Source organism: Pongo abelii, chromosome 4, assembly GCF_028885655.2.
Source record: "Pongo abelii isolate AG06213 chromosome 4, NHGRI_mPonAbe1-v2.0_pri, whole genome shotgun sequence".
Classification (NCBI taxonomy): domain Eukaryota; kingdom Metazoa; phylum Chordata; class Mammalia; order Primates; family Hominidae; genus Pongo; species Pongo abelii.
This window is the reverse complement of record NC_071989.2, coordinates 133955971-133977257: the sequence shown is the minus strand read 5'-3', so window position 1 is coordinate 133977257 and position 21287 is coordinate 133955971.

Sequence of the window (21287 nt, the reverse complement as noted above, 5' to 3'; positions counted from 1 at the left end):
AAAATATACTGAAAGATGCAGTCTGGGACTGGAGATCAAGTTATGAATGAGTATGTATGAATAAACAAAGTGATCAGAGGTTTTAATAGGGAAGATTCTGTGAACTGAAGACTTGAAAGCTGAGTTTCTTAGCCTAGACTCTATGGACCCCCAAGATGCCTGTGGAGGGAACTTAGATGGTCAAAGAATTTGCATGAGAAATAAGTTACACCCTAATTTCCACTATCTCTAACTGGAACTTAGAATTTCCTTCAATTATGAGTATTGGCAACAGCAATAGTAATAATAGCAGTACCCATGATGAATAGAAGTCATGGATATTTCCATATGACACTGAAGTTGCTGCAGATCTCAAAATGTCCTTTATACTTATCTATATTTTGAAATTACAGTACTTATTTTATATGGTTTGGCTGTGTGACCCCACCCAAATCTCACCTTAAATTGTAATAGTCCCCATATGTCAAGGTTAGGGCCAGGTGGAGATACTTGAATCATGAGGTGGTTTTTCCCCCACACTGTTCTCGTGGTAGTGAATAAGTTTCGCAAGATCTGATGGTTTTATAAAGGAGAGTTCCCCTGAATGAGCTCGCTTGCCTCCCACCATGTAAGGAGTCCCTTTGCTCTTCCTTCCTTCATCTTCTGCCACGTTTGTGAGGCCTTCCCCAGCCATGTAGAACTGTAAGTCCATGAAACCTCTTTCCTTTATAAATTACCCAGTCTGGGGTATGTCTTTATTAGCAGCATGAGAAGAGACTAATACATTCTTTGACCCACCACTAGATCTTATTATTTAATACACTAATATAGGAGTACATATATGACTGAATCAAAACGTCATTTTTGAAAAAAATGATAATAGTTTATAATAGTTTATAATTAATAGATAATAGATAAAAACTGCCTACACGCAATCCAAAAAACATTCCCTTGTTATGCACATTATTTTATGCATTTAAAAATAATTATTTTGAGAAGGGATCCAGAGGCTTCACAGATTTCCTGTGTTAGTTATCTAGGGCTGTCACAACAAAGTATTGTAAACTGGATGGCTTAAGGAAGGGAAATTCATTGTCCCACAGTTCTGGGGACTAGAAGTCTGAGATTAAGGTGTTGACAGGGTTGGTTTCTTCTGAGGGCTTTTAGGGAGAATCTGTTGCATGCCTCTTTCCCCGTTTATACTGTTCGGCTGGCAATCATTAGCATTCCTTGGCTTGCAGGTACATCACTCAGATCTCTGCCTTCATGTTCATTTGACATTCAAATTTCCTTCTTTTAAATAAGAATGCTAGTTATAGTGGATTAGGGCACACCCTAATGACCTTGTCTTAATGTGCTTACTTCTGTGAAGAGTTTGTTTCCACATAAGATCACATTCTAATGTAAGGGGGTGATGGTGTTAGGACTTCAACTTATCTTTTATTGGAAATACAATTCAGCCCATAACACTTCCAAATGGGTCCACAGCACATGAAAAAGTTAAGAGCCTTGCTTTAAGTCCACATGGACACAAAGGAGCCTGGTAATACTTCAGGTTTAGCTGGGTTGGCTAACCCATGAGAGACTATGCCCTGAAGCCTACCTGAGCCTGCCTAGGATTTGTTCCCTGGTATTTCCTCGAGCAGGCAAATGACTTGTGTACTTTAAAATGGCTGACTCCCTAGTGAACCCTGAGGGAGAGGACTGATGCCACCAGAGAAGACAAAGGGAAAAGACTGTAAATTCCTGGGGCCCAATGTCAGGAGGGGAAATCCCTGCTAATCTCCCCGGGTGGTGGCAGCTGAGTAAATTACCTAGCAAGCAGCTGTAAAGCATTACATTGCAATTATCCCCCAAGAGTTCTGAGGACTTGTAAGCAGCTAAAGATAAAAGGCAGTACTGCTTCAGGACTTGAGATCTGTGAGAGGGAGAGCTGCTTCCTTTGCAGTTTTGCAGTGTTTGAGGAAATGAACCTCATGGGACAGGTTTCTTTCAGAAAGCCTTAAAGTGCAAATAACCCCGTAGTTATGCCAGGGTCTGGTATCTGAATATACTGCCTACATGCATAAGACATGCAAAGAATTACATAGGGAAAACAACATAATGAATCTTATGGAATAAATATGGCATGCACTTCTGGAACAAAATCTGCCAAGAGTTCCCACAGTCAATATTATGATTACCTGTTTATATCCTGACAGCAAAATATAAAAATTGCGATCATTTATTAAGTGCCAGACACTATATAGTACTTTTATTGGAGGTCACTTCATTTAATCCCTACAACAATCATAAAAGAAAGGTACCATAATTAACCCCGTTTTACAAATGAGGAAAATGAGGATCAGAAAATATAAATAGGTAGGCTACTTTTATCACTGTTAGTAACTGATGGAATGACATATTTAATACCCATTTTTAAAATTTTGATTCCAATGTACACAAATAGATCTCGTGATTATTAAAATCTTTTTCAATAATATAATCAATGTACTTTTTAAAATTTCTGCAGACCCAGACATTCAAAAACTTTTTAAAAGTGTTGCTATTTATATTAAAGGCTCAAAATTAACAAAGAGCCATTTATCTCAGGCAATAAGTTGGGAAAGAAAAAATCTAACGGGATCTAATTACTGCATGTAATTAGAGGCTCTCAAAACCCTCATGCTACAGATCAAGATGTAGTTATATAAGTAAAATATCTGTAGTTATATAATTAAAATATTTGTAGTGTCATATGCCTCCCACTTGTTGATGTAAAACCAATTAAGAGATTGTACAAATGAAGCATGCACTATGTAATCTAGCAACAATATATACTTGGACTACAGCTTTCAGTTCAAAACAAATTTTCCTATCTTATATGTACAAACCAGGTGTTTACTAAGCATACTCCCTTTCTTTGCAGGGAGTCATTCTCTAATCACCAGGATAAAATACAAAGTTACTGTCTCATTCATTTTCCCTCCACAATTCTCACCTCTCCTGACCATCTTCTCTAGATGTCACTGGAGGAAGGCAGTGTGCTTGTAAAGAATTAAAACCAGCTCTTTGAGAGGAAAATAAGCTCTGATCTGTAACATTTACTCATTTTTGTAGTGTCAATACTCTCACAATAGCCAATTTCAAGCTATTGACATTGACAGCAGGAGCCTCACCACCTTGAACAAACACCCTCATTTTAAGTTCCCCTTGATTAAAAACTGCCTACATGCAATCCAAAAAACATCAGCCTAATGGCTAATGTCAGCATGACCATAAACCACAAATAACACCTCCAACCAGAAACATTCCAACCCTGAGATAATTACCAAAGTCATGCCAAAGTCATGCCAGCCCTGAGATAACCTCCCCTCCAACCAGAGACATTCCAACCCCACAATAAAATGCTCCTCCACACAGAAACATCCTGAACCTGTGATAAGCTCTTCTTCCCTAAACCTTTAAATACCCTTAGTCTGTAAGAATGCTCCTGATCAAAATTGGCCAGAAGCTCCTGAGGTATATTCTCCAAAGTAAGCCTGTCCTTGACTGTTGAGCTGCTTTTTGTGTTTCTTTCTTCTTTCTACAACTCTTGCATTTGGTACCAAAACCCAGGACAGGTGTGGAAGGTAGAGGATCTCTTGCAACCCAGGAAGTGGTGGGCAGTGGCAGCTCATCCTGGGCTAACTCCTGGATCCCAAGTCTCTGGCCACCCGCCCCATCTTTTCTCTCATTTCACTTTTTGAGTGATTTGCATGAGGAGGACAACTAATCTGAAGTGAACTGTGAGGCTTGGGCTGGGGCTACTCTCCAGTGGGCTCTCAAAACCCTCAGGTCTCAGGACCTCACCACCAACCACCCACAATGGGTATTTCACTCTCTATCTCTTGTCCCCTCTTCCTCCCTCCTCTCTCTCTTTCTCTCTCTTCCTTGCATAGCTCCAGTTCGGGAGACCCTTTGCTGATTCCAACAAGAACATCCAACACTGGACCCTAATCCAGCATGCTGATAAGATTTGCTTTCCCCTGGCTTTCTAACGGTACCCAAGAAAGTCGGGTCTGCTGTACTGGTCCTCGGAAGACCAGTGGGGCTAAGCTAGAAATCCTGGGGATGCCCAGTTTCTTCTCAGCTTAACCATCCTCTTCGGAAAGAGGATTCTGGGTCTTTTTTCTGGGGATGCCTAGAACAAAACCAGATACCCTTGGCAGCCTCTTACCCATCCACATGGGTGCCACATTCCTACATATTCCCCACTGGGCTGTCTTCTTTACAACCTCACCAAACTTGGTTTTTGGGGGAGCCTAAAGCCAAAGCATTTAGTTTTTTATTGCAACACAGTCTGGCCCTAATACTAATTAGATAATGACAGCTGATGGCTCAAAACTGGCAACTTTGACTTTCAAATTCTCAGGGACCTTGCCAACTTTATAACCAAGAATGGCAAATGGCAAGAGGTTCCCTATATTCAGGCTTTCTTCTACCTTAAATCTCAACCCTCCCTATGTCAAGTTTGCACCCTTCATGAAATCCTTCTTCTTAATGGAAACCCTCCCTGGGTCTCTCCTTCCTCTGAAATCCGTTTTGACCTTGAAAGTGAACCCCCTCTGTATTCTCAAACCCCTGTATCTGCTCCTTACCTGTCCAAACCCTGTGCCCCATTGGCCCCTCCTGCCCCCAAGCCTTTAACCCTAAACCCCACCCCTCCTCCTCCTTCACCCATTACCCATTTAAAAACTACCCCAGCCAGTCAGACCATGTCTGCCATTCTCCCTCTGGGAAGTAGCTGGGATTGAAGGTATTGCTCATGTTCATGTCTCTTTCTCTATGTCTGATTTGTCACAGATCAAACAGTGTCTGGGATCTTTCTTTGAGAATCCCTCTCATTATCATGGGGAATTCCTCCACATAACCCAATCCGTTAATTTAACTTGGCATGATACTTATATAATTCTAACCTCCACCCTCACTCCTGATGAAAAATAATGCATCTGGGGTTCAGCTGAAACACATGCAGATGAACTCCACAATCAAGCCCCTATACAAAATTCAGTGGCCAATGATGCAATCCCCCATAGAGGCTCAGATTGGATTTACCAACAGGGAGACAGTAGCATCAGGTGAAGATACCACATGATTACCTTTCTCCTTGCGGGCATGGACAAAAATGTCCATAAGGCAGCTAATTATGAAAAACTTAGAGAAATTACACAAGAGCCCCAGGAAAATCCTGCCCTTTTCTTATCATGCCTCACTGAAGCTATGCTAAAATATACCAATTTGGACCCAGAATCTAGAGAAGGTCAAACTTTTGTTCACCTCTAATTTCTCAATCTGTCCCAGACATCCAGAAAAAAATTATAAAAATTAGAGGAGGATCTCCAGACATCTTGGCAGGACCTCCTAAATGTAGCGTTCTGTGTCTTTAACAACAAGGATGAACAAAAAATTCAAAAAGACAAATATCTCCATTTAAAATACCAGATGCTTGCCTCTGCTGTCCAAAAGTCAGTTATAAAAGCCTCTCTATAACCCAAAAGGAAACTCCTCTACCTCTCCAGGAGTCTGTTTCCAATGTGGCAACCCTGGACTCTGGGCAAAGGCTTGTCTTAACACCTGGGCCCCCACCAAACCATGCCCAACTTGTGGTCTTTGGGGACACTGGAAAATAGACTGCCCCCAATGGGGACACCTTTCCTGTTATGGTGCTGCTCATAATGAAGGCCCCTGACCATCACAGGAGGAAATCTCTTCACTGCTGTCACTGACAATGGAAGACTGAGGGTGCCTGGGATCCTTTGCTCCCATATCTAGTGATGGAACCCAGGGTAATTAGGATGGTATCCAGTAAGATTATTTCCTTTCTTTTGGATACTGGGGTGACCCTATTGGTATTAACTGAATATCAAGGCCCATTAGAACATTCATCTGTTTCTGTTGTTAGCATGAAAGGCATACAAGAAACCCCATATTTATTATGTTGAGAACAGAGCCTCTCCTCAGACACTCCACATCAAACAGGCTTAAATTCCAAATTCCTCATCCATATAAATCCCATAGTATGGAACACTGACTCCCCCATAATAGCTACCTGCCATTCAGATTCAAATGTCACTGAAGGATCTTAAGTACCATATGGTGGTCCCATGATTTCCCCTCAACTCTAATGGATTGGGAGACTCAAGCCCATCTCCCAACTTCCAGCTGCCAATATTTTAATCCCCACCCATTCTCCCCACAATACTCCTATTCTCCCGATTAAAAAGCAGATGGCTCCTATAGACTGGTTCAGAATTGGCAACAAATCAACTCTGCTATGGTTCCTGTTTATCCTGTTGTCCAAAACTCCTACATCCTCCTATCATGAATTCTTCCCAACACCAGCTATTTCTCTGTATTAGACGTCAAAGGTGCCTTTTTTACTATCTCTCTACATCCCTCCTCCCAAAACCTTTGGGTTCACTTGGACCAACCCTGGCACAGGCTTTTCCCAACAACTTACCTGGACTGTCTTCCCTGAGGGGTTCAGAGAAAGCCTTCAATATTTTGGTCATGCACTTCGGTTGGACCTTTTCCATCTACCTCTACAACCTAGCATTTTGCTTCAGTGTGTGAATGACTTACTTCTTTGCAGCCCCACTCTAAAACATTGTATTCAACATACCACCAGGCTTTTAAAATTTTTCACTGAATGTGGGTGCCAGTTATCCAAAAAAAAAAAAAAAAAAGCCCAATTAACCTCTCCAAAAGCTTTATACCTAGGATTAATCATAACTCCAAATACTCAAGAAGCTCCACTTGCATGAAAGCAAGGCATTCAACAAATCCCAATTGCTAAAACAAAAAGGGACTTACTTTCTTTCCTTGGATTAGTGGGATATTTCTGATTACGGATAGCAAATTTTTCTATTATCAGTAAACTCCTTTATAAACACACAAAAGGAAATATTGACCAACCACTCAATCCCACCCCAGATGTTTATCATGCTTTCTCTCACCTAAAACATGCTTTATTACAGGCCCCCACTTTAGGCCTTCCAAATCCCCTAAGACCTTTTTATGTATATTTACACAATTCTTATAATCAGGCCCTTGGACTACTAGCCTAACCCATGGGAGATTCCCTCCAACCAGTGGCATATTTTTCAAAACAACCAGATCCCATTTACAAAACCTGACCCCTTTGCTTAAAAGTTTTGGCCACAACCTCTCTAATTATCCCTGAGGCACAAAAACTCACATTCTATGAACCCCTTCAGGTATTTTCTTCTCACAGTCTACAAGATATGCTCAGCCATAAGGCACTCACCTCTACCTCATCCTCTTGCATGCAAGCCCTGCATTCAACTTTCCTTCAACACTCTATCTCTCTTCATAGATACTCCCCTCATAATCCCATCACTCTTTTACCTTCAACACCAATTTTGAACTCTGACCAACACTCATACTGATCTCATTGAAAGTTCTCTCACCATATTTCACCACCTTACTTCCACTCACATAAAGGGAGCCTCAGATTGGTTTATAGATGGCAGCGCATCAAAAAAATCCCTCCTTTCCAAGCAGGATATGCTGCAATTGAGGGATATCATGATGATACCCACTCTCACCCACCTAGAAGAGTTGTAGAGGCTGCCCCCTTGCCTTTCCTTTGGGCACATCCTCCCAACAAGCAGAATTAGTTGTTACAAACAAAACCAAGTTGGTGGGCAATTTTACAGGACATATTGAGAGTAGTCACCACAGTTGTAGTTTTACTCTAGCAGCATTAATGCATCAGCCTGGTACAGGCTTTGAAAACAGATGTTCTCTGTTGGCTCTTTTATGGATGTGTGGATAAAATGACACAAAGATGTTGACAACATATAGAGAAGGGTTGAAGGAATGGGTTATGTAATCTAAGGTAATTAGAAAATGAAAATGAAAGATAATTTTACACAGAATTTAAAAAAAACTATTCTAAAGTCACATGGAATAAAAAAAGCCCAAATAGTCAAAACAATCCTCAGCAAAAAGAACAAAGCTGGAGGCATCACATTACCTGACTTCAAACAATACTGTAAGACTACAGTAACCAAATGGCATGGTAATGGTACAAACACAGGCACATAGACCAATGGAACAGAAGACAGAACCCAGAAATAAGGCTGCACACCTACAACCATCTAATCTTTGACAAAGCTGACAAAAGCAATAGGCAAAGAACTCCCCTTATTCAATAAATGGTGCTGGGATAGCTGGCTAGCCATATGCAGAAAATTGAAACTGGACCCATTCTTTATACCATATAAAAAATCAACTCAAGATGGATTAAAGACTTGTAAAACCTATAGCTATAAAAACTTTGAAAGATAACCTAGGAAATGCCATTCTGGACATAGGACCTGGCATAGATTTCATGACAAAGATACCAAAAGCAATTGCAATAAAAACAAAAATTAACAAATAGGACCTAATTAAACTAAAGAGCTTCAGCACAGCACAAGACACTATCAACAGAGTAAGCAGACAATCTACTGAATGGGAGAAAATATTGGCAAACTATGCATCCAACAAAGGTTTAATATCCAGAATATATAAGGAACTTAAGCAAAAAACAACCTCATTAAAATCTGGGCAAGCGACATGAACAAACATACTTCTCAAAAGAAGACATACAAACAACCAATGAACATATGAAAAAATATTCAGCATCACTAATAATCAAAGGCCAAAACCACAATGAGATAAAATCTAACACCACATACCCGTCAGAATAGCTATTATTAAAAATTCAAAAAATAACAGATGTTTGCAAGGCTACAGAGAAAAAGGAATGCTTATACACTGTTGGTGAAAATGTAAATTACTTCAGCCACTGGAAAGCAGTTTGGAGGTTTCTCAAAGAACTTAAAACTACCATTCAACCAATCAATTCCATTACTGGGTATATTCCCAAAGGAAAAAATATTATTCTACCAAAAAGACAAATGCACTTGTATATTTCTTGCAGCACTATCCACAAAAGCAAAGACATGGAATCAACCTGGGTGCCCATCAATGGTGGGTTGGATAAAGAAATTCTGGTGTATATATCCCATGGAATACTATGCAGCCATAAAAAAAGTCATATCCTTTGCAGTAACGTGGATCCATCTGGAGGCCATAATCCTAAGCAAATTAATGCAGGAACAGAAAGCCAAATACTACATGGTCTCCCTTATAAGTGGGAGCTAAACTTTGAGTATACATGGACATAAAGATGCAAACAATAGACCCTGCAGACTATGAGAACAGGGAGGGAGAAAGGGGAGAATGGGTTGAAAAATTACCTGTTGGGCACTATGCTGACTATCTGGGTAATGGGATCCATAGCTCAAACCTCAGCATTATGCAATATACCCATGTAACATACTCACACATATACCTCCTGTATATAAAATAAAAGTAGAAATTATAAAAAAAATTCAAAAACAAAAAGAATTAATTTAGTTCAAAATACTTTCTAATTTTATTTTTGATTTCTTGTATATAAGATGGCTTATTTACTGAAGTGTAGGCATACTAGATCAAATTAAAATGGGCTTTATAGAACAGGAGAATATAAAGGATCCAAGAGTTAGAAATACATGTAGACCTCACAGAAACTGATAAATCTCAGGGAAAAGAGAGGACAAATATTTTCTCTAGCTCTCCCTATGGTCTCATATTCACTTATTCCTCCTCCTCTCTATAATGCTTTCTATGCTTTTTCCTCTGTACACCGGTCTCTTCTGCTCATAGTCATCATGGTCACCACAAAATAGTGCCCTCAATCCTTGGTCTTCAGGATTTTTTACCTCAGCTTTATACATTTAATTAGCTCAGTATTTCAGGGAGAGGAATTTCATTGGCCCAACTTAGGCCGGGTGTCTACTTGATGCTATGGTGGCCAAGATGGTAGAAGAATCATTGGTACAGGTATAGACACCCCACCACATGAACAAGGAAAGGAGAGCACATAGACCTGTTCTTTGAACAGCATGTATCATAGTCAAGCATTTAGAGCACCAGGCACTAGGGGCAGAGTAAACAAGGAGAAAGAAACAAGAGCCCAGGTGAGTTTTCTATGGGGTTCTGACTTTAAACTGACACCACTAGGCCCACTATGGTCTTAGGACTGTTAAAGCTCCTTTGGTATGACTAAGTCCGTGATAGCATCATCTCCTGTTTTCTGATTGCTCTTGAGTCCCATGAGGGGATCTTGTTATGTTAAGAAGACAGACCCTGTGGATATCCCAATTAAAAACAAATCTCATTTTGGAAGTAATTCTCTGCTCCTGAAAGGTTCTCCCAGAGCCAGCTTCACTCTAAAGTCTGGTATCTGCAAGCCCAGGAAATCACCAGTTGCAATTTTAGCGTATTAAAGTCAATGGTAAATTTACTTGACTAGGGCTTTCAGCCTCCAGCCTCCTAAAGTGAGCATGAAGGCACAAACCTGAAATATTTAAGGAATGTTGATACAATATTTCCACTGACTGCACATAGACTTTCCTCAGGAAATGATTATGTCCATCCTTCCTTCCCCGTTGAACCAGGAAGCATATCTATTATAAATATATTTTCTTTTTTTTACATTCGATGAATTCCTCATACTTTCAAAACCTTCTGTTTTAATTATGAAAATAAAGTTCTGTAAGTCACAAGACCCACTGGGTCCAGGAAATAATTCTGCCTTAAGGCAGATTATTCGCAATTGGAGATTATACTTCAAGCAGGTTTCTGGACCCTAAACATAAATTCTATTTTTAAAAGTATGAAATTTTCACTTAAAAGTTGTTAAATCTAAGTAAATATGCTTATACTGATGTCCTGCTGCTCCTGAGGAAAACACAATGTGTGCTTACAATTACTGCCTCTTTGTGATCCCTCTTTTCAGTTGCTTGTTCCCTAACAAAGTCCTACAAAGAGGTGACGGTGACTATCTGTGCTTTGCAATCAAGCTGTTTTTTGAATAGACAGAATTTCCCTAGCACTGCCCCCCTCTTTCTTCATGACTTCTTGACCCGGCATTCATTAAAGCTGAGGTCCTGGCTCAAGTCAAGGGAAGATTTTAGTTATTATCCTTGGCAAAGGAACTCTCCACTGTGGCTTTGGTTTGAACTTCAGCTCTTCAGAGTACAGGGGTCACATGTGAATTGGTTATGCTCTCTGGCAAATGTTTCAGAATAAATGAATCTGATGAAATTCTCATGAAGTATTTGTTTTTTAGTGTTTCTCTAATAAACAATAAATTGTAATTTATGAGGCGTAATTGAAGAAAATTCTGGAGGAAGTTGTGTATAAGATTAGGGGGATTATTAAATCAACTTTATTGTGTTTTCAAAAGTTAAAAATGGTTTACAGCTATAATAAATTGCTTGAGAGTGCTATCAACCCATAAATTTTAATAATTTTATAAACATTCTGCAGTTAAGTTGGGCTCATGGCCAAATCTCAGGGCTGGTTTTGTGTCATGTAAAGTAGTGTGTGTTTTAGTTTACCCGACTGATAAAGGAATGAGCTGTTCCTCATGCATGACATGCAGTGATTGGTCATTAATTTTAATGAACTAAAACTGAGAACTCAAATTTGAAGTCAGAGGTGCACTCGGCATCTCTGCCCCTCCCCCATCTGTTGCCTAGTCATTGCTACTATATAGTATCTTCAAAGAAAGAGGCTAATTTCATTTCCTTTAGCCTTTTCACCTTGAAACCAGTTATAGAAGTAATCACTTACTCATCTCCTACTGGGGACCTGTTAACAGGTTTGTTAAAATATTTTTTAAGTAATAAGCTTAAAATACTCATAACAATTTGCATATAGAGAGTTCTCAATATACATTGGCTAAGACAGATTTATATCAATTTCATCAAGCAAATAAAGTGTGATATTTTTGGTATTTCTTCTCTTGTGAAAGTTGGTCAAATTTTACACAACTTGCTGAGATGTGCCTGTCTATGTAGAGGCTGGGTTTGTTTCAAATGTGTGCCTTAATGAAATGTGCTAATTAAGTGAGGATTACATTATTCACTTGTTCATCTAGACATTCCTGCCTAGATTTAGACCAAATTAATTATTTTATATTTAATAGAATAGTATTTCGCTCTTTTTTTTATTCCACTCAAATAAATTAAGCATATATAAAAATTGAGGTGATTAATTTGACTTGGTGTTCAATTATTCATTGTCGGCTTTTTATGATCATAAAAATAGTCACTGGATACTGAAGGATACTTAAGATTTAAACTGTTGACTTTAGGCTACACATTCTGTTCTTTTAAAAAACACTTTTAGGACTATGATAAAAAATAAGTGGTGATTTTTAATGATACAGGAGTCTTTTCCATTGAGTGTTTAATTTTCACTTTCTCATCTTACTGATGTGACTAAAAAAAAGTTAAAGTTGGTGATTTTTACCACCAAAAGAATGTCACTTGGTAACTAGATGCGTATATGTATTTATTCATCCATGCAAGACAGGCACATACTAATATATGCACTTGCCATGCCTACATTTTCGCTTAATGAAGAGCTTAATAAAAATCAGCATTCATAGCCCCTTCCTAGTCAGATAAATTAGTTAATGCACAATAAGCAGCTCTTATGTATAATGCAAAAGATTAGTCTTATCATTTGCATAATGTGCTACAAACGACCCACTGTTTCAAGCAGTAGAAGCTTTCTCATTAAATGTGAGTTGAAAGCTGAATGACGTCAATAAAGTAATTATGCTTCATTTGGCATATCTCATTCATTCTCTGGAGTTCAAGACCTTCTCTGAGCTCTGTTGACAGTGCTGCTGAAAGGCATGGTAATGGTTCAAAAGCAGAGCAGTGGAACTCTGGGAACAAGCATGGTGTGCTCAAGCCTCCACTATATGAGTTGTTCCCCAGCAGGGATGCATTTTATCCTCTGGCTTATGCACACATGTATGTATAAGCATGTGCAACTAGAAACTCTTATGTTAATTCAAATTATCTGTCAGGGTCACTTAATCTCAGCCTTAAAAACCTTACAGACATTCCCTGTAATATATGTCTGTTAGTACCAACTTCTCTGTTTTCGTTTGTCCTGGAATGTGTTAATTTGCCTTTAATTTTTTTCATAGATAAATGAATTATAAAAAAAATTCAGGCCAACAGAGTACCTATATCATTGACGTCCAGATTTGCCAGAATTCCCAGTGGAAAGAAGAGATTGACACTGATGGCATTTCTGTCTCTCTGCTGAAACATTTATAAAAATCCTAGTTCTGCCAATGGGATACACAGAATTCACTGTCACAATGTTGCGCCTCATCTCTCACGGAATGCTCGCGTGAATATTTCCATGCTTTTGAGGAAATAGATTAGTTTTCAAAGAATATCTTTTAATTCAGAATACGCAGTTTACTGATGTGAAAGACTCAAAGAACTTACATAATTTGGCAGAGATCCAGTTCTACTGAGTTTAGAAGATAAGTCTCTTGAGTCTTGTTCTTTGACTAGCGTTTCCCTGTGTTGTTAGTGGGTTTTTTTTTTTTACTTCTTTTCACCTTTGTTTACTATGTCGAGGATGGGGAGGCAGATCACTTTACATTTGTCGTGCAAAACTTCATATTAAAACTGTAAAAATGGTGGCTATGGAATTGCCTCTAAAAAATGATGCATTTCCATGCTCAGAATCTAATTCATTGCTCAAAAGCAGACTGTAGCTAATCTTTTTCTAGTATACTCTGTAAAAACAGCATTTCGACAAACATGGTAAAATTATTTCTTCTGAAAATAGCACTTTACTGAAATCTTTGTTTTCCAATTAACTCTTCTTTCTTGAAGATAAAAAAATTGTTATTGAGAAAATGTCTGTTTTAAAGCATATATTTTATATTGTACTATTATATTTCATAATAATTTTTAAAAACAAAGAGGATTACTAGTTCTTAGACAATTTCATCATTTTCTATATTTAACCCCACTTATTTCTGTGCTTGTATAACTTATAAGCAATAAGTCTGTCTTGGAAAGGTAAAATATGCAACTTAATGCTAAAAGTAGGCTTAAATGCCATCATAAGATCTATGATTTATTCCTCCTGTTTGGGAAGTAATATGAAAGAGCCAAAAACCAGAGACGTTGTTAAAATGTGGATAAATATACTTACATTCACAATTCTACATACAAAGTAGAGATTTTGACATTTTAGCTACAGAAGGCATCAAAGAAAAAAGTCTTAAAGGTTTTATATATGTTAATTAGGTAATTATAAGAAAGTGAAGAAATCTTAAAAGAAATTATTCCACTTAGTTTGATAATTTTATTCAATTGAAGTAAATTTAAATGAGATCACCCATCTTTCACCTTTAGCTAAGAATAATACAAATAATAGATTACCAAAGAATATTTATAAATGCCAATTTGAGTACCTCTAAATTTCTACGGAATCTAATCTGGAACATGGAATGTCAGTTTCTACATAATGCCAATATCATCAAGTAAAAAATGAAATATCTATTAAACAGAAATCTATGTCCAAATGACCAGTTTGAAAACATGTTTTGAGTGGCTACACAATTATAGCTTTGGCTACTTTGGTATGGACTTTAGCTATTTATCATGTTGACCTGTAATTGTGTGGATGTGTGTATGTATGTGTGTGTGATTACATAAAAATAACACTGCAATATTATTGAGTATTTTTGTGGCTATTTTCCATGAACCTCTTCTCTTTAGTAGGTCCAGATGAGATAGATTGCTAAAATCCAACAGTGAGAGAAATAATTGTTGTATCAACAACTGCCAGGGTGGTTCTACTCAAACATTGAGCTCCTGGTAAATTCAATCCTCTAGATTATCTTCATATAAAAAACAAGTAAGAGGTATAGGTTCCACCCACTACATGCAGAAGAAGTTCGGCTCAAATAGTGTAGTTTCAACAGTCATTAACCCAATTTAAATGGTATAAAGTAACTAGTATATATGCTTTGAATGAGAATGTTCCCAAACTTTGATATATAATATTCATAATTTGGATAGATTTCAACTAAGAGTGTACTTTTACATTGTATCCTTATTGGCAATAGAGAGTTTTTATTAGGCACCAATAAATGGTCTTTGTGACTACTGCTATGACAGTCAGTGTTATATCTTAATTAGCAGTATTATTTCTGGTTCAACTAAAATAGCTAAAGGGTCCTCCTGGGATCTATTCTGGGATATGATTTTGTTTAATCTTATTATTAATGATAATAAATTTTTACTTTGTTGGCGTATCATCTGTATGCCCATGATTCCATTATTTAAACAAATAATTATTCCACATTACAATTCCTTTTAGAACATGACAATAACAAATCATAGTTATGGCTTATTCAAAGTAAATTAGGTCTAAAACACTAATAAAATTAATTGCAAGATGTTTGATTGGAAACCAAAGCCAGTTAAAACAGGAGCTCTCTCTCATGGTCTTTGATAATGCATTACTCTCTGGAATAAAGCTACCAGCATGAAATATCTGAGTGCTTGTTAGCAAACAAAGAGTAATTGAAACTTGGTTGCTAGGAGACATTTTTTCTCATTGTTGACATTCCTGATTTCTTTGATTACTGGCACTATTGTTGTTCATTACACAAACTGAATGTTTTTAAATAACATTGGAAAAACATATTTTGGAATCCAATTGTTGTGTGAATACTACCATGTGCTACCAAAGAAATGTTTATTCACAGGTTCAGTAGGTTAACTATTTCTGGTAAGCATTTTTTCAGGAGGCTTAATGCATATTTTTTTATTTCTTATAAAATATACATTTTACTAGAAAGTAAATTTTAAGATTTTTATAGAACACAGATTTTGTATAATCCTTGAAATTAAGATTTTCTTACAAAAAATCCTATCTACATAAATTCAGCTTTTTCATTGTAGCAATTTATTTTTATATTCAGAATTATTTCATTTGCATGAAGGAAAATGATATTTAAAATACAAGAAAATGTCTATTTTGAATGAGGTAGGGATTTAAACATTTTGGATAAGAGAGCAAATTTTAAAATTATTTTAGCAAAATGAGCACTTTGGCATCCAGATTTCTCTCGTAAAGAATTTTCAAGAATCTTTATTTTCATGGCGTGAATTAGCATTATATTTGGCAAAACTTCAAACAGGTAGACAAATATGCAGAAAATATCTAAACAATCTTTAACTCCCAATGGAATTCCTTTGATTTTTATGCTGTCTACCCTCAGGTGTTCTCATTGCCGTTTGACACTTGCTGGTTCCTGTCCTCACTGCTGTGAAAGCCACTCTTTCCCACTCTTAAGTCATTTCTTTCATGCCTACTCTTCACATTCCTGCTTCACAGAATAGACAAGGAACAACAGACAAGAACTTGAGTTTTCACTCCCTTCACAGTTAATGGTCTTTTGTCTTTATTCATCCTTATTTTCTCCCCTCCTATTCAGAATAAATGATATGCTTCCTTTCTGAAACTCCCTCTTCTGGTTCTATTCTGTTCCTTTGGACACCTTGGCTCTCAATTAACCCTCTCCTCTTCACTTATCAATCTCTTTTTCTTTGTCTAATTTTATATTCAGACTATGTTTACAGTCTTATCTTTTTGTTTTTTTTTTTACTTACTAAAAAGATCATTCTATGTTTATAGATGGTTTCATTTTTCTAATACTGTGAAATTTGACTTTGTCAAATAGTCTAACTGAAGTTTCTCTCTCATGTGTCACAAATGACCTCTAAAGTCTCTAAATCAAGGATTTGTCTTAATTCTCATTCTTCCAATGTCAATTACTGCTGGTGACCTTTCATTCTTTCACCTCAATTTTTTTTGATTCCCTTAAAATCACTACCTAGGATATTATCTCATATCTTTACGAATTCTTACATGTTTTCTTCTTAAGCTGCTCTTTCTGTTCTTGTATCCTAAAGTCACTATTTCTGAATTTTGTCTTGGTCCACTTTTGCTCACTTGCTACATTCTCTCTATTAAATATCTCACCCATCCAACAGCTTCAGTTGGCATGCCGGTACAAATCTCTAGGTAAAATTATATAGAAAATCCCGACTTTCCCCCAAATTCAGTCTTGTATGTTCACCTGACTTCTAAGCAATGTTCATATGAATGCCTCAGTGACACTTTAATCTCATCATTTCCATAGTTCCCACTGTCATCATATAGGAAAATTTTATTCTTTCTTATTACTTTAATTTATATTAAGATACTAGCATCGTGCAGCCATTTTTGTTCTTATTTTTCTCACCACAGCAGTTGTTTGATTACCTAAATGTTTTGTCCTGTTTTCTTTGCCATCTCAGTTCGACTTTTCATTGACTCTCCTGTGGACTACTGAAGTTCCCTAATTTATCTCTCTGAGTCATCTGATGCATTTATCAGTTTTAGATTTTAAACAAAACTCTAATCATACCACTTACGTAATTAAAATTATTAGTGGTTTCCCTAAGAGCAACTCAGTGGTTCCTTCTAAACTTATCTCCTAGTTGTCCTTTTTGACTTGAATTACCACAGCGTTTGCACCTGTCTGAGTACATTATTATAAATACTACAGTGCAGTATAGCCTTCTAAAAGTCATATTTTCCTGCTCATAAAAGAATATAAATTATTTGGAAGCTGGGTTTATATTTAATTTATCCTGTATTTTCTATCATATTTTGGTCAGATTTAATATACATAAACTAAAAAATAAGTTATTGATCAGAAATGTAAATAATTATTTTCAATATAAATGAGGTATGTGATAGTCATTTTGTAGTCTTAACTAATGTACCCTTTCATCATATGTTTATTCCCTCTCTTAACTTTTTGAGACAAAGGCTAATTTATACTGATGGATACAATGACTATTTTGAGAGATTCTAAATCTCTGTGAGCAAAATGTTCTTGACTTACATCTGCGTATGCTAATTGCATGACTCTGCCTAGTACAAAGGAAAGAAAAATATTCTTAGATGTTATTGGAATTAGTATACTATTACCGGAAAGTATACTATGCTAAGTTAATGATGCATGTTATGAACTCTAGAACAAGCACTTAGTAGATGAAGCATGGAGATATATCGTACAGACAAACAGTATAGATACAATAAAAAAGAAGTACACGGACCTTCCAAAATAAAATGTAAAAAAGGAATAAAATAAAGAACTAGTAGGTTCTTTATTCCTTACATACAGCAAAATGGTTAATTCAAACAGAAGCATATTAATTACATTAAAATCACATGAGTCTGAACATTTAAATACATCAAAATCACAGGAGTGTAAACACTGTAAAAGGCAGAGGTAATCAGACTGGGTATAAAAATGAATTCCCAACTATATAAGAAATTCACCACAACAATATGGTCAGTTAGTTTTCTGAATGTTTATAGCAACTTTAATTTTTTTACATTTTTAAAAATCGACAATTATATATATGCTGTATGTTACTTTTCAATACCTGTTTACACTATGAAATGATCAAATCAGGATAATTAGTATAATACTATCACCTCAACTATTATTTCCTTGTGGTGAGAACTTTAAAATCTTTTTAGCTATTTTGAAATATATAATACATCATTATTAACTATAGTCATCATGGTATGTAATAGAATTCCAGAACTTATTTCTCCTACCTAACTGAAACTTTGTACCCATTTACCAATGTCATCTTCTCTTTCCCTAACCACCTCGAACTCCCAGCCTCTGGCAACCACCATTCTACTCACTACTTCTGAGTTTTACTTTTATAGATTCCACATATAAGTGAGATTGTTCAGTATTTATCTTTCTGTGTCTGCAGTATTTCTCTTAACATAATGTCCTCTAGTTTCGGGCGCAGTGGCTCGTGCCTATAATCCCAGGTCTTTGGGAGGCCGAGGCGGGCGAATCACGAGGTCAGGAGATCGAGACCATCCTGGCTAACACGGTGAAACCTCGTCTCTACTAAAAATACAAAAAAATTAGCCAGGTGTGGTGGCGGGCGCCTGTAGTCCCAGCTACTCGGGAGGCTGAGGCAGGAGAACGGCGTGAACCCGGGAGGCGGAGCTTGCAGTGAACTGAGATCGTGCCACTGCACTCCAGCCTGGGTGACAGAGCGAGACTCTGTCTCAAAACAAACAAACAAAAAAAGTCCTCTAGTTTCATGTGTGTTGTCACAAATGACAGAATTTCATGTTTTTTTCTTACGGTTGAATATTATTCCATTTGTATATACATTAGAGTTTTAAAAATCCATTCATCCACTGATGAACATCTTGGTTATTCCCATATCTTAGCTATTGTGAATAATGCTGCAATAAACATGACAGTGCAGACATCTCTTTGACATACTGACTTCAATTTCTCTAGGTATACACACAGAAGTGGGATTGCTGGATCATTTAGTAATTCTATTTTTAGTTTCTTAGGAACCTCCATAATGTTTTTCAAAATGGCTGAACTAATTTACAATACCACAACAGTATACAAGGATTCCCTTTCTCCTCGCCAACATTTGTAATCTTTCATGCTTTTGATAATACCCAGTCTAACAGTTGTGATGTGATATCTCCTTGTTACTTTTATTTGCATTTCTCTGATTGCAGAATTTGAGTATTTAAAAAATATATCTGTTGCCCATTTGTATGTCTTTTTTTGAGAAATGTCTATTCAAGTTCTTTGTCGATTTTTAAAATAGGGTTATTTGATCATTATTGTCCAATAGTTTGAGTTTCTGGTATTTTTGGATATTAGCCCCTTATCTAATGTATAATTTACAAGTATTTTCTCTCAGCCTGTAGGTTGTCTTTTTATATTTATTGCTTCCTTTGCTATGCAGAAGCTTTGTAGTTTGATACAATCCCATTGTCTATTTTTGTTTTTATTGTCTGTGATTTTGAGGTCATATCCAAGAAATCACTGTGCAAACCAATGCCATGCAGCTTTTCCTCTGTTTTCTTTTGTTAGTTTTACAGTCTTGGGTTTTACATTTAAGTTTTTTATCCATTTAGAGTTGAAACTTGTGTAAAGGATAAGGTAAGCGTCTATTTTCGCTCTTCGGCATGTGGATATCCACTTTTCCAAGCTCTCATTTGTTAAATAGATTGTCCTTTCCCCATTGTGAGTTCTTGGCATTTTCACTGAAAATCCATTGACTGTATCTGTGTGGGTTTATTTCTGGGCTCTCTATCCTATTCCATTAGTTCATATATTTGCTTTTAATGACAGTACCATGCTGTTGTTATACTATACAAAATAGTATATTTTGAAATCTGGTAGTATGATGCTTTCAGCTTGTTCTTTTGCTCAAGGTTCTTTTTGCTCAAGGTTGCTTTGGCTATTTGTCTTCTTTTGGGGTTCCATATGAAGTTTAGTAATGCCTTTGCTATTTCTATGAAGAATATGCAAATTTTGATAGAGATTGCGTTAAATCTGTATCTCACTTTGGGCAGTATAGACATTTAAAAAATGCTAATCCTTCCAATCCATGAACACAAGATATATTTCCATTTATTTATGTCTTCTTTCATTTATGTTTTATGTAACTTTTCAGTAGACATATCTTTCACTTTCTCAGTTAAATTTATTCCCAAGTATTTTATATTTTGTATGATTTTTTTTTAATTTTTATTTTTTGAGACGGAGTCTCGCTCTGTCGCCAGGCTGGAGTTCAGTGGCATGATCTCGGTTCACTGCAACCCCCGCATCCTGGGTTCAAGCTATTCTTCTGCCTCAGCCTCCTGAGTAGCTAGGACTACAGGCACGCACCACCATGCCCAGCTAATTTTTGTATTTTTAGTAGAGACGAGGTTTCACCATGTTGGCCAGGATGGTCTCAATCTCTTGACCTTGCAATCCGCCCTCCTTGGCCTCCCAAAGTGCTGGGATTAAGGGCATGAGCCACTGCACCCAAGCCCTGTATGATACTATAAGTAGAATTGTTTTCTTAATTTCCTTGTTGGTGTACTGCAAGACTACTCACTTTTGTAATTTGATTTTGTATCCTGAAACTTTGCTGAATTTGTTCTCCAGCTATAAATGTTTACTGGTGAAATCTTTAGGGTTTTCTATATGTGAGATCATATTGTCAGCAAACAGATAATTTCAATTTTTTTTCTTATTTACATACATTTTGTTCCTTTCTCTTGACTATTTTCTCTGGCTAAGACTTCTAGTACTATGTTGAACAGAATTGCTAGTATTTTGTTGAAAATGTTTGTATCTATGTTTATCAGTGATATCAACCTGTAGTTTTCTGTTTTTGTAGTGTCTTGGTCTGGCTTTGGTGTTAGGGCATTTCCAGTCTTGTAAAATGACTTTGGAAGTATTCCCTTCCCCTCAATTTTTTGGACAAATTTAAGAAAGA